The 12749-nt window shown below is 38.0% G+C and overlaps 1 protein-coding gene across 2 annotated transcripts in view; it reads left to right on the top strand.

Moving 5' to 3' along the window:
• Nucleotides 1–12749, top strand: part of LOC109449927 (guanine nucleotide-binding protein G(q) subunit alpha) — a 338060-nt gene that overhangs the window by 226673 nt on the left and 98638 nt on the right. The gene's annotated exons all lie outside the window — the stretch shown is intronic.

Raw genomic sequence — 12749 nt, 5'->3', positions numbered from 1 at the left:
CTGAAAAAAAAGTTACTGAATTTCAGATAAACATTTCTTCACAAATGAAATTAGTTTCTAACAGTTCCTCCTACAACTAAAAGTGAAATATTATACAAAACATCATAATTTTGGAATCATTCGTTTTTAAAAACTATATTTAATGTAGGCCTCATCTATTTACTCATTGCTATGAAAGATAGAAAATTAGAAACCATTTATGTCCTACTTCTCCTTCACCCACCTTTCAGTATGTGAAGATTATAGTATTATTTTTATCTTGTCAAGATGAATAATATTCACAGTGTGTTCTGTAAACTTAAATTCCACAATTTAGTTTAGATACAGGATTTACTGAAAGTTCTTTTCTCTAATTGACTGAATTTAAACATCTTGTAGTTCTGCTTTTATTATTTGAAGAGCAGTGGATGGGTACTGTATTCCCTGCTTTTTTGTCTGTTGTGGATCTCTGTTGAGTTCCCACCTTATTTTGTAGACATGGCTCCAGTAGCTTCTGGAATTAACAGTTACTCTGGGGAAGACTGAGGACAATAAGATTCCCTCCCCCCATCCCCATCCTGGCTTGATTTTTCTGCCTAAAGATGTGCTATATAATTTAAAAGAAGAAATGAAACAGATTATTTCAAACGGAACATTATCTAAACAGTGGTGTTTTTTCTAGGGAATCTACCTGAGCATATTCACATTTTTAGATTTGAAAACTAACTGTTAGGAAGGAAAGAAGGAAGGAAGGCACCCTATCAATTGCTTATTCCTCATAATTTTTGAGAACTTGCTAAAGTAGTGTGGTCATGGAACACTTGAAAGAATATTGGGTTTTCTTGGAGTTTAGAAGAAAGAGCTTTGATGAATCCCGGGGGACCTCTGTAATCATTGGGATCATGAAATGAGGGTATCTGGAGGGAGGGTGTTCAGGCCTAATTTACTCCACCTAATGGCTTCCATCCAATCCTATATCTTCAACCATATTTCCTCAAATACAACTGCTTAGATTGGTTATTTTGGCCATGAGTTTATAATATCGAATGTTCGGATCTCGGATTTTTTTCCTTTTATTTTTTCTCTTAACATTTTTAAAACATCTTACTAGGAAGCTTATTTTGCAATCACTTTTGGAAACCTTCCCACTATACCAATAACCTAGAATTATTATCTACAGCTTCTTTATCTAAAATACTTAGACAAGTAACTTTTGTTTGTGTCTACATTGTTAGTGTATCATTATGACACAGGCATTCTGGAGCCAGTCTCCTGGGTTAAATCTTTACTCCGCCATTTATAAGCTTGCATGGCCTTGGGGCAAGTTATTTTGCAATCTGTACCTAGCTCCTATGGTTGTTGTAAGGATAAAATGCATACTCTACAAGTATATGAAGTGTTTAGACCTGTGCCTACTTCGCATGCATAAGTACTCAAAGATAGCCATTTTTCTATCTTTACTATATATAGTTATATGTAATTTTATACTATATAAAACTTTTTTCTACTTTGGTTCAAAGTGACATTATAAAAGTTATGCTCCTATCCCAGTTCTTTAAATCATTGGATTTAAAGTATTAGATTTTGTCTCCACACTAGCCACTTCTAGTCTGAAAGAGTGTGTAAACATGTCGTTATTTGGTTTTGCTTTTAGTAGAGTTTAACAACTGAAAAAAAAACCTACATCACCCAGTAATGTGGTATTTTGCTAATTAGAAATTGAAAACTGAAATAACCCGTACCATGAGAGAAGTTGCCTATGCAGTTCTGTTAAAACTCGTAGCAATTCAAGGACCCAAGAGTAGACCTTCCCTATTCTCATCTACCTTGTCAGGTTTAAAAAAAAAAAAAAAACAGATTGGAGGAGGGATGTGGGTTTTTGTCCATTCCAGAGACTGGTCCTTTCTGTTTTTTCAATATTTTAATTACCATTGCCATACAGTATTAGTTTCAGGTGTACAACATAGTGATTAGACATCCATATAACTTATGAAGTGATCACTCTGAGAAGCCAGTGTTCTTACTACCAGAAGCCACAAGTCACTACCTTTCCAGTACCTGTGGCTGTCTCCAGGTCCTGCCAGCATCTTATGCCAGGAATCACATTGCCTCAGGACATTTTAAACAAATGTGGCCCAGGCTTTGATCTCAAATTAAGGCTGTAATTCTTTCTAAAACCAACTGGAGTTGTGGAATGTGGTGCACTGAATTTGGTTAATGTAGCTCTCCATAGTGTACTATTAATAAAAAAATTAAAAAAAAAAAGGTAGAGTCATTGTGTATTTGAAAAATTATTTGCCAAAAGCCAGCCAAGCCATGGAATCTCAGTTTTAGTTGGCCTAGAGGTATACAATTATATCTGCTAAAAATCACAAATCTTGGGGGCGCCAGTTAGCTCAGTTGGTTAGAGCCCGATGCTCTTAACAACAATGTTGCCAGTTCAATCTGCACATGGGCCACCGTGAGCTGCGCCCTCCACAACTAAATTGAAACAAGTACTTGACTTGGAGCTGATGGGTCCTGGAAAAACACACTTAAATAAATAAAAGTTTTTAAAAAAATCACAAACCTTAAACAAATGAATCAAAAAGCAATATACCACATTTATTTAACAGTTCATAATGGATATCAGAATTAATCTCTCAATAGCCAGTGTTTCCGGAAAATGGTTATAAATTACAGGGAAGCAACATGAGGAAGTGGGAGATTTTATAACTGAGCTCCTTCCATCAGCGCTCACCTGCTACGCACTTAAGGGCTAAGACAAAAATCTCCAACTACTCTCACTGTTTCAGCAGGTACAAATGCATAGATGTAGTGTGACACCACGTCATTAAGTGCAACCATTATTACTTGTTTATTTTGTGTTTTAACACTGAGAATTCCGACACTCAATTTCCAAATGATAGTATTTATTGGTACCCAATACCTGAGTTCTAAATGTGTTATTGCATATTTTAAAATATGTAATGTTGTATATTTAAAAAAACAACAACGCTATTTTCCATGTGGTTTTAATTTTATCAGACTGTAGGAATTTTGGAAACTGTCTTTGCTTAGATGTTGGAAGAAAATGTTTTTTCTACAACAGCCAAGTCTTTCATACTTTAACTATTGGATCAGCTTCTCCTTATGTGGAGGCTATTTCTACAAAAGAAAGAGTGGCAACTGTACAATTTACATAAAACATTTGCAATTTGCCTTATTGAGCAAATTGCCTGCTTAGCAATAGAATGCAGGATTAAAAATAGGTGTGTGCCTGACCAGACTCACTGCCTAAAGAGGACATAGAGCTTGCTGGCTTCCTTGCTCTTCAAAGCCACTGTTATATCATAGAAGAGGTATTCACAGAAAAACTTTTCAATTCCTGGTTCTTCTTCAGCATGAGCATCTGAGGAATTGGAAACTAAACTTTACGCCCAGGATATACCCTTATGTTTTCAAGAATGGTTTCATGTCTATACATGGCCAAGGGCAGAGTTATGAACCAGATAAGTTTTCACCAACACACCCCAGGGAATTGTCATTAACCTAAAGTGGCCGGGTCCCAACCCACTGGTTGTTTACTTCTGATCCAAACAGATACGTAAAACATAAATATTCAGAACCAACTAAGGGAGCCGCCTTAGGGAATTGAACCACCCAAGGGAGAGACACACTACTACTATTCTTCAGGGAAAGTCTAGCTAGGGAGATGATACTTAAAGACATAAAATAAATAAAGAACAGCACACAACTGTGTATAATTTGCCATTCAGTTGTGTAGCACGTGCTATAAATGCTACTTGGAGGCAAGGACAAGAAGTATCTGCGGGCTGGTACAGTTGGCACCTTCCTGCAGGCCTGCCCTTATCTGAGAGTGCCTTCGGGTGACATGGAAAAGGCCTCCGTGTGCGTGGACACTGTGTGCCTGGCCAGCAGCATGTGTCGGGGTTTAGTTCCCACTGCCCTCTTGGCTTAGGGCCTGGCGCACTGAGTACCAGGACAACTGTACGAGGTAACCGTGCTCACTAAGATGCCTCCCCTGGGCCTGCACAGATCTCAGTGTGGGGCTGGCTGGACATGTGAAGCGCTCCTGGGAGGATCTGTATATTTCCCCAATATGTGCATTTAGGGGATACCTCTTCAACACACCCGGCGTTGTCTTCATTCTTCTCCAGGGTTTTTCCTTTTACTATTTGTCTTCGTAATTTTTCCCCCTAACTGTTTGCATCACTGTGTATTCTACAGTGCTTTACACAAAGGAGGTGCTCAGATAATAAAATAAAATATTATAAAGTCAAAGGAAAAATAGTCTGGAAGGACTGGGAAGTAACGCATTCTGCTAACCTTAATGAGAAAGGGGTAGGTGATACCTGTTAGTATAGATTTGAGTACTCCCAAGGTCAGGTTCTGGGGGGTTACCTGGGGTGCTTTTCTAAATAGGCACTCTTATATTAAGGTTGATGCTGTGGGTACTCACCTACCTGGATACTATATACTTGAACTCCAGGCATCTCCTCTTCTAGGTCCAACATATCCTTTTCTTCCCACTTCCTCGTGCTGTACCTCAGTGCACTATATACGCACAGCTCTGCAGAGCTGGACATCTAGTCTTCCCAACCGTATAACTTCCCAATCATAGAACACTGTGAATAACTGGAACAAGAGCTTTGCTATTGGACATCTGGGTTTGAGAAAAAAAATGTCCCGAAGCTCCTGTGTATTATGAATCAACAAGCGGGGAGCAAAAAACACTTCAGTAATATGAGTAGAACAGTTGTATGTGATGGATACTGCATGGAAAACATTAGGAATCATGAAATTTTTGTCTTAACAAAATTCAGATTTTTGTACCCCATATTAAAAAATAGAGAAGCAGTGGAAGGGGTGGTGGGGGTGGGGGGATGTGCTCTAAATGCTGCCTGGGTGTGGGACGGGTTTAAATCTCTGCAAAGGATGTCTTTGACCTACATGTGCTACATCCTCCGTTACCCCAGAGCAGAGGCACCTCAGGTGAGAGAAGCACGTGATCCGGAGCCGATGGAGATTCTTCTGCTAGTTAATGCATTCTGAGAAGCGAGGTGGCGAGGGCTGTTGCATACAACTAGTTTAGGCCACAGGAGACCCTGGCACTGCAAGGAAACCCAAGGGGAGTTATATGAATACGTAAAAATGTTCGTGAATACTTATTGCCTGTAGTTAATCCATTTCCTTAATGATTTGCTTTTCAGGATATTTCACAAAAGCAGACACAGTGTTTCTGTGGTCATCAGAGATATAGTCTCCACATAATAGTTTCCATTATATCACATGGGTATTTTTACAGGCACAATAATATGAAGATCAAGATATTTAGTGATTCTAGCAACTAAACCAAATATTAATACATGGAGTGTGAAACGGATAATTCTAACAGATTGAAAGTAGGTGTCTTCTGGGGCTCAGAACACTGTCGTGTAGTTTTCCACTGTACTATATTTAACAACAGCTTTTTATAATGCGGTGATACTAATTAATAATTTTTCCACTTTCCAGTGGCTGACCGTTGTAGGTATTATATTAGCTGAATACATTATCAATTATAAGAATGGTGTTTTTATGTTGTATTAGTGGTAGTGGATCCTGTACTGCTGAGGTGGTACAGTTTTCTCTCCAAAAAATAATTGGCTTTTGTCAGCAGCATCTGTTGAGCGCCCATCCTATACAACCATAGGATGAGATGCTAGGAGAATAAAAATATGAAGCACAATTTCTTCCCAGGTTCATGGAACTGGTGAAATGTTTACTTGCCTGCTAAAGCAGTTGTGTTTGATCTCTAAACCAATTTTTAGCAAAGTTCCAGAGGTTTCTTCATGGATCACTCTCTAGGACGGCATCCCTAACTTTTCCTCAACCTCCCTCTTGTATGCTATTAACCCAATAGGTAACTGGTGTCCACAAATCTGGTGCAAACTTCCTCTTTCCTCACTGCAAATCTCTGATTTTGGAGTGGTTGACTGAATAAACAAATAGAATATGGGCCAAACTTTTTTGATCATGCACACCCCATCAATACAAATTATTTTGGTTTTTATTGAAATTAAGTTTGATAACATTTTGAGTCCTTGTAATACAAAACATATTAATGTGTTTTTTTTATTTTGATTAATTCTATGTGACGGTGATTCGGTGGTCTAATTCCAAGTTCAGTTTAATTCAATTCTTATTTTTAATGTCTCAGAAATGAAATGATATCACACAAAATACGTAGCTGTCAATGGAACTGTATCATTGTTGTGCCTGCTAAATCATAGTGCTTATTTTTAATCCCATTCACTAATTAGGCAAAGGTTTTTAATTGAAATTTTGCTAGTAAATTTCCATCTTCACTGATATCCGGCAGCTGTTCTTTCAAACTAATTGAAAGGTGTTACATTATTCATCTTTAACAAATGAGTTAAGAACCCCACTGAAACTATCTCTTTAAAAGATTTTTTCCAAGGTTTTCAAGTTTATACATACAATAATTTTTTCCCCTAGGGTCACACCTTACATTGATTTTTAAAAAATTTATTGGGGTGACAGTTGTTAGTAAAATTACTTAGATTTCAGGTGTACAATTCTGTATTACATCATCTATAAATCCCATTGTGTATTCACCACCCAGAGTCAGTTCTCCTTCCATCACCATATATTTGATCCCCCTTACCCTCATCTCCCACCCCCCACCCCCTTTACCCTCTGGTAACCACTAAACTATTGTCTGTGTCTATGAGTTTCTGTTTCTCATTTGTTTGTCTTGTTCTTTTGTTATTTTTGGTTTGTATACCACATATCAGTGAAATCAATTGGTTCTCTGCTTTTTCTGTCTGACTTATTTCGCTTAGCATTATACTCTCAAGATCCATCCATATTGTCACAAATGTTCCTATATCATCTTTTCTTACTGCCGAATAGTATTCCATTGTGTATATATACCACAACTTCTTTATCCATTCATCTATCGAAGGACATTTTGGTTGTTTCCATGTCTTGGCCACGGTAAACAAAGCTGCAATGAACATTGGAGCACACGTGTCTTTATGTATAAATGTTTTCAGATTTTTTGGGTAGATAGCCAGGAGAGGGATTGCTGGGTCATATGGTAATTCTATTTGTAATTTTTTGAGGAACCTCCACACTGCCTTCCATAACGGCTGCACCTTACATTGATTTTGACAGCAAAATCTCTTCACAATGGAAACATTGCCAAATACCCATTTTCAAAATGCTCCTTTCGTAGCCCAAGTTGCCTAGCAATTTCTCTCTCACTGTTGTTAAAAGTGCTCTTTGGCCTTGAAGAGATAGATTAAATATGTTTATTTTTATTAAAATATCAGCCAAATAGGCTGATCCTTCACCCTCTTGTTGTGACCAAAAAAAAGGTCAGCATATTTGAAACACTTGTCATTTTGTCGAAGGAAAATGTGCAACTCATATACAGTTCTTGTAAGTGGTTTGCCATCACATAATTAGGAAACCTCACAGGGCTCAAAATATTTCTCTGATTATTCTGTGTCTCATTCTAAACTGTATTTAGGAATCTATTCTTTAAGATAATAGAATCTGTACATTACTAAGTGGGACACATTAATGGAGATATATAAGATATGTAGCAACACACTGAAAGTGAATGAAGGAGAAAGGACTCCTCAGGAACCTCCTGCCTTTCCCTCAGGACTCTTGGACACCACACACGACCATGAGACAAGTGAGGGGCCATTGTTTTTCCACACATTAAATACAGTTAAAACTTATCTTGCTCCTTTTCAAATTAAACTCATAGGTTCTGATAGTTCTTCCTGTACTCCATGGGTGATTATGTGCCCCCTACTCTGGAGACCCAGGTCTCCACCAGTGTTTCTCAACTCTGGCTGTACATTAGACCACCTATGGAGTGCTAAACCTTGGCCACCTCCCAGACTAATTAAATCATAATCTCCAAGGGTGGGACCTAGACATGAGGGCTTTTTTCAGTTCCCAAGGTGATTCTAATGTTCATCAAAGTACCAATACCTAGTACCACGAAGTAGTACTTAGTACCAGTTAGTACAAGGGTTACATCAGCCCTCCTGCTGTTCTCTTATCATCCTCTTGGGCCCTCAAAGCTGCTGGCATGCCACCAGCTGCAGCTTTGTCCAGAGGGGCCACAAGCTCCTAGGCAGGACCATTACTGCTGTTGCATGGCACAGGGAACTTTATTGTGAACAAAATATAATACTTTCCTCATCTACAAAACCAAGATACCGATAGTAGTTAGGTCTGTTCTTGGCCTCTATGCTTGATTTATTGAGCAAAGCAGGGAACATCGCATGGTTTGGGTTTCTCGTTGCAAGATAAACTAATGCTGTTGTGAAGAAGCCAGGAGTTATAAAAGGGCTACGTCAAAAAATGTTGAGTTAGAAGTATGGGAGGAACAGAATAAAAAAGATACATTATCATTAGTCTTGGTGAGAAATTCAGTTTTCACTTTATTGCCTGCTCTATAAGCAGTCCTAAGCCATCAGATAAGAATAATAACTTGAATAAAATTAACACATCTGTGACTCAAAGATATTAATTACAAAGATATTACTTATAGGCCGAATTTGTATTCAGCCCTTACCTAACACAGTACCAGTGTTAAATTTTTTTTAATTAAAATATTAATAGCCACTGGCACAAGTTCCTTGAGTGATGCCAGCAGCCCTGGTCCTACCCTGGGACGTTCCTGGCCTCTTGGAAGTCCTCCAGGTAAAATGTTGGTGTGAGGCATGGCAAGAAAAGTGCAGAGCTTGCTCTGTTCGGCCGTGTCCATGCTGTACCATTGGTTAAATATTTTAATTTTACCCCAGTTTATGTTTGAATGTTTGAGTGTGTAATCATTAGGGCAAGGCATCTTAGCTAGTCTCTAATCCAATAACCCAGTTACGGAAGTCATCACTAACCTGTAAAGGCTAGGAGACTAGTCCAAGATCATACAATAGGCCTAGCCAGGCCTCCCACCTTCCTGCTCTGCTTTCTGTGTCCATTGCTGATCGTTATTTTCCTTCTTAGCCTCAGTCTTGTTAGATCATATTTCTGGACAAATCTATCAGAAAGGAAGACAATTCAGTTTCATTGTAGAAATACTTATTGAGTAGCCCTAGCATGGTGCCAGAATATAAGAAACATTAGACAGTCCATAACCTAAAGTAATTTACAGCATTGTTGGAAATTCTTTATACACAAAGATGGAGCAGTTAAATAGCAGTGCCAGGCAATATATCCTTGTACCCAATGAATGTTTTATGAAGACTGTAAGTGCTCCAAGAAGATAAGAATATTAGGAAAGGCTTAAATGGTTGCATGGATAGGTTTCTTAGAAGACTGAGACCCCACTATACATCCTTTTTTCACCAGACCTCTAGGTTATTTTCTAACTAGGTGGTGACTGCTCTTTGTGACTAATGATTTCCTTCACAAATACGCAACTCCTGGGCTATACTTACTGGCTACCCACTCAAGTTGTTTCTGCTTGAAATTTTAAATATATTGCTTAAAGTTTTCCCTTCATAACCAAAAAAATCTTTTTTTTAATCTCTGGATAATTTATCCTTCTTAAGTGTGATATAAATGAATTGGAAAAGAGAAGAGCTTTTTCATAGAATGGTAATTAACCCAGATAAATGACTCTGAAATTTCTATCTATATGTGCACCAGTGCTTTTAACCTCATTCCAGCATACCAACCCTCTCTTTACCACCCCTTCTTTTTGTTTTTTCTTTCCTCAATCTTCTGCCTTAGGTGTAAAGAGATGAATTTCTTCCTTTAACTCATAATTTCCTTGCAAGAGATCTTTTTACAAAAGAATAATTGAAGCTCTAGAAAGGTTGATATTTCCTACCAGCAAGTAAAAAGAATTTTAAAATATATGTAGATGGTACTCATAGAATCTGGAGACAGAAAGAAAGGATCATCTTGTACTATCCACAAGCACAGCAGAGGTTAATGAAAGGTTATCTTCCTTCTGAGAGGAAGTTTCTATATATGTTCCTTGGAGTGAAGATCAGAATGTTATCAGAGATGGGCTGTAGCTCAGATAGCACAGTAAAGAGGAAGTAGGAGTTAAATTTAGAACTTACATGAATCCTTTTCAAAAATAGAGATATAGCTAAGAACACATAAAAGGCAATATGCATTTTTATCTTCCTGAAAAAGCAATGCAATTTGCTAAGTCCTTTTGAGTTATATAGAGATGGATTTGGTTTAGTTTAATGTCATGACCCAGGCTACATCACCAATCATGTTAGCTTTTCATGGGAAGCTCATCAGAATTTAAGGGGAGAATATGTCTGGATATATAATCCCTGGTAAAATATTCACATGCATCTATTTGGGTGTCTTAGAAGTGGTTTTAGTCAGGTTGTGGTCTTTGCACCTTTTGAAAATGACATTGAAATGAATGCAGTATGAGATTTGGGCTTTCCTGTAGAGAAAAGGAAAACTTTTATATGTTACTTTACATGCTTCTAGTTGAAAAACCATAAAATAATAACGAGTGGTCACTATAATTATGGTACGTAACCCATCATTCAAGAGTTTAAAACAGTATCTCCTTAAGATATAAAACTAATAGTGCTATTTAGCATGTTGGGAGGGATCATAGAAATTATTTATATATTTTTGGAATAGGTTTTCAAAAGTTGAAAACTCCAAAAGAGTTGACTCACTGAACAGAAGAAGCAAACTAAAGGTTACTTCTGTTTACTGAGCCACTAGTGTGTGCTTGTTACTCTGCTGTGTTATGTATAGGATTACATTTAAGCTTTGTAACAATGCTGTGACGAAGGTATCATTACCTCTATTTAGGGCTAAGGAAATTGAGGCTTGGAGAGGCCCAAAGCAAGGAAATAGGAGCACAGCTAAAACGCTGTGTTTGCCTGCAAAGCCATAGCCTTTAGCTGCTGTGCGTTATACCTTGAGATAATCATGACCCCTAACCACACAGACCATGTAGAACCATTGGCACCTCACGCACGCTCTGGGCCCTTTGGTTCCACCAGGGCGGATTGCAACGCAAAACACAAGCATTCCAAGTTCAGTGTAACCACAGCTCTAGGGCATAAACTAAGGGGCTGGGGCCGCGAGCATTAGAAGGTCCCAGGTGCACATTATTTTTAATGGCTCCTAACCAATAAGCTGAGAAAACGTCCACTGGTGGAAGTCAAATTCCAGATAATTTTTACTTCCTCTTATGCAGAATGCACAAGTCTCCTTATCACACAAAAAACTGAAGAATTACACAAACTGCAGGTAGTTCGGTGGGGTTTGGAGTGCAAAATCAGATTACTTCAGGGCCAGGCAGGTAATGTGAAGCCAGCTGAGTTCTAGTCTTTGAAATATGTAGTAAGTACATATGTTAGTTAGGGCATTAGAGGACATAAAATATTCTTCATTTCCATAAGAAATATCCTCTTTCTTATTATTATTGATAATAGTGAGGGACAGGTGGTAGCCTAGTTGGCTACAGCCTACAGCCTCTTGTCCTCTTGGAATATGGGAAGGGTTGCTGGACCTTTCATTTATCAATAGAAGTAGTAAATCTGTTTGTTTGTTTAATGGGAAAGCTCTCAGTTTTAGATGTTGTTTGAAATAGACCAAGTAGGTCTGTAGACTGACCATCAGCTTACTTCTAGGCTTCTTGATTTCCTTGTCCCAAGTCTGCCCAGACATAGGTTGATCCTACTGTGTTTCCCCGAAAATAAGACCTAGCCGGAAAATCAGCTCTAATGCGTCTTTTGGAGCAAAAATTAATATAAGGTCCAGTATTATATTTATTATTTATTATATATATTATATTATACCCGGTCTTATAGTAAAATATAGTATAAGACCGGGTCTTATATTAATTTTTGCTCCAAAACATGCGTTAGAGCTGATTGTCTGGCTAGGTCTTATTTTCGGGAAAACACGGTAAGTCCTGGTTTGCCCAAGACAGTTGTGGTTTACACCTGTTGTCTTAATATCCCACCAGCTTAGTATTTGCTCCAGTTTTCCATTTTTTAATGAAGCATTCTTATTAATAGCTGCACCAAAAAAACCCCACACAAAACAAACAACAAAAACAACCAGGATGGATTTGACAGACTTTCATTTTGTATTTCCAGATTCTGCTCAGGCAGTTGTACATGTTTCTCACTTTAATATTTGATCAGACCTGAAAAGATGTCCCAACTCTTTTCCAAAACCTTCCCAAATACAATGAAACTGTATCTCCCTTAGGGACAGTATACGGGCACTCACTGCTAATATGGAGTAAGTTTGGACAAGAGTGACTAAGGACACTTAGCTCCTTTCATCCTCTAGGGTGGCAGAGAAAGATGTGCTGCTGCTTTACCCAATGGTTGTGGTGGTGAGCCAGTCATGTGCTCTGGTCTGTAGGCTGTGAGGCCCACTAAAACATCAGCCCATCATTGAGAAGGGCCAGCGGGAAATTTCTCATGTACTAGGTGTATGTGGAAAATCAACGCTGAGCGGACTTGCCATGGCAGTCTGAGAGCTTTTGCTTCAATGGCTTTGTCATTTATTGTTTGGCATAAATCTATTGCTATTTATTTTATTATTTGATCATGCTTTTATTTTGCAATAAATCCTTTTGGCTATAACAAGCCTTTTAAAACCCTGAAAATGCATGTTTAACAAAAAATTAAATGTTGAATATTTGTTTCTCAAGAAAGTCAATGATAATGTATAAACTTACACAAAATGGTTTGTCGATATTTAGTATCCACCACTTTAGCCATAGTGAT

This window comes from Rhinolophus sinicus, linkage group LG04 (genome assembly GCF_036562045.2).
Source record: "Rhinolophus sinicus isolate RSC01 linkage group LG04, ASM3656204v1, whole genome shotgun sequence".
Lineage (NCBI taxonomy): Eukaryota > Metazoa > Chordata > Mammalia > Chiroptera > Rhinolophidae > Rhinolophus > Rhinolophus sinicus.
The sequence above is the reverse complement of the archived record's forward strand: the minus strand, read 5'-3'. Positions and strand labels throughout refer to the sequence as shown.